This window comes from Epinephelus moara, chromosome 22, assembly GCF_006386435.1.
Source record: "Epinephelus moara isolate mb chromosome 22, YSFRI_EMoa_1.0, whole genome shotgun sequence".
NCBI lineage: Eukaryota > Metazoa > Chordata > Actinopteri > Perciformes > Serranidae > Epinephelus > Epinephelus moara.
In genome coordinates, this window is record NC_065527.1 from 38,992,982 (window position 1) to 38,995,623 (window position 2,642).

General features: G+C 44.9%; 1 pseudogene; it reads left to right on the forward strand.

Moving 5' to 3' along the window:
• Positions 1-765: 765 nt before the first annotated feature.
• On the forward strand, positions 766-2,079 carry LOC126383558 (putative nuclease HARBI1; annotated as a pseudogene).
• The last annotated feature ends 563 nt before the right edge of the window (positions 2,080-2,642 follow it).

Here is a 2,642-nt window from a genome sequence, read left to right on the forward strand (position 1 = left end):
GGGAGGGGGTGGGAGTGTGGAGTTAGGTTTGCAAGAAAGGTAGAGCTGGGTGTCATCCGCGAAGCAGTGAAAATTAATGTTAAATTTGCGGAAGATAGGGCCGAGGGGGAGGAGGTAGGTTATGAAGAGGACAGAGCCCTGGGGCACACCTGTGGTGACTGGGGAAGGGTCAGAGGAGAAAGATTTAAGCTGTATAAACTGAGTGCGGTCTGTGAGATAAGAATGGAACCAGTGAAGGGGGGTGTGGGTGATGCCAATTGAGGAGAGTCTGCTGAGGAGGATGGGGTGTGAGATGGTGTCAAAGGCCGCATTCAGGTCGAGGAGGATGAGAATGGAGAGTGAACCGGTGTCAGCTGCAGTGAGGAGATCATTGGTGATTTTGATAAAACTGAAACTGTATGCACAGTTAGGGCTACCATAGAGATGACACTAGGCAGAAGGACTGTGGAATTTCCATCTGTCATCCTACCTAAGTGCTATGATTGCTTGGAAGTTGAAAGACTGGTTGTATTGAGGATAGAAGAAAGGCACATAATGTACCCTGAAATGCAATTTCCCAGATATATCAAAACACCTCGTGGCAATAAAAAGTGAGTAGTGGGAACAGTTTAATTATCTATTCTTTAAGGTAGTAGGTATCATGATGACTAAAAAAAACATTTGCAGCTTGTGAGGCGTGAGGGTGCAAAGGTGTTCCTCGTAAAGTCAAGTGAGTCAATAGCCTATAAGAAGGCCCAAAATGGTGTGTTCCTTCCTGCTCTAACAATGGCGTGCCCATTCTTGCAAGATGTGGTGGATGAAGAAGCACTCATGCTCAGGAGAGCCTTCAGGCGAGAGAGGGTCTTCAGGGACCGGTTGGACCCCACTGGCCTTCCCTGACGACCACCTATATGAAAGATACAGATTTTCTGCAGATGGCATCTGGTATCTGTGCAGACTGCTGGGTCCCAGGATCAAACACTGCACAGCACGGAGCCATGCGCTGAGTGTCGAGCAGATGGTTTGTGTGGCCTTGCACTTTTTTGCAAGTGGAGGCTTCCTGTACTCAGTGGGGGATGCAGAACAACTGAACAAGGCCACAAGTTGCTGCACAATACGGAGTGTGTGTCTGGCTATTGAAGCACTTTCAGATGTCTTCATCTTCTTCCCTGGCCTCCGCGACATCAAAGGAGTTTTATAGGATTGCAGGTAAGAGAAACTACAAATTACAGGACAACTGTCAACAGTCATAGTAGGATACTCATTGCTTTGTGTTACAGGTTTCCCCAATGTCATTGGTGCATTGGACTGCACGCACATCAAGAGTGAAAGGATTTCCTATTCACAAAATCCCCCTCAGGTGCCCATGAGGGGGATTTTGTGAATAGGAAATCCTTTCACAGCATTAAAGCATACATGACTTTTTGATATTGTCGATTAATGAACACTGCATTGCTTGTGATGTGCATTGATTGGTTTGATAGTCTTCATCTTATAATTTCAGATGGTCTGCAATGCTTACTATCTGATCAGCAGTGTTGTGGAAAAGTGGCCTGGCTCGGTCCATGACTCCCGAGTCTTTCGAACCTCTGGAATCTATCAGTGCCTATCACAAGGTGAGCCACACAACCTCTATTAATAACCACTTTTTACATCATGGCTGTGTCAAGAATGTCACTCTATTTATGTGGTTGTGATGATGAGATTTTATATTGACAGGTGAATTCTCTGGTGTGTTGCTGGGGGACAGGGGGTATGCCTGTCAGCCTTTTCTCCTCACACCATACACAGACCCTAAGGAAGCACAGCAGGCCTATAATCATGCCCATGCCAGGACAAGGGCCAGGATCGAAATGACCTTTGGCCTCCTGAAGGCACGCTTTCACTGTCTTCACCACTTAAGGGTCAGCCCTTTGAGGGCATGTGACATCACTGTGGCCTGTGCTGTCCTCCACAATGTGGCCTGCCTGAGGAAGGAGAGGGCCCCCAGAGTGCCATCACACATGGACTGGGACAATCTTGCCATCTTCCCTGATGACGACAGTGGTCGGCTGGTCAGGGACCAATATGTGTTAAATTATTTTAGTTAACATGCATGCTTTAAATTAAGTTAAATATGGCCTGCATGCTTAAAGGCATAGTCATTTTAAAAGATCTGTACATTAACAAACAGTTTGCCTCATTCATTCAGTTAAAAGACAAGTTTTCTCTTCCATCATCACACTTCTTTAGATACCTACAAATTAGGAACTATGTGCGCCAAAATTTGCCTAATTTTGAGTCTCTCCCTGAGGATAGCAAGGTTTATAAACTTTGCAAAACATTTGATTTCTGATTTTGTTGAGGTATTTTCTAGTCAAGTGAATTTTTCCACTCATTCATTAAAGACAGCTTGGGAAGATGAGTTGGGGTTACAGATTGATGATAATGTTTGGGAGGAGAGCCTCAGTAGGATTCAATATTGTTCAATTAATGTCAGACATCAGTTAATTCAATTTAAGGTCACACATAGACTTCACTACTCAAAAACTAAGTTACATAGATTCTATCCTACAATCTCTCCTTATGTGATCGCTGTAAGTCTGCTGATGGCTCCCTAGCCCATCTGGTTTTCTGAAATGTATAATTGTGTGTTCAAGCCCGAGCCAGAGGTGGCACTGTTT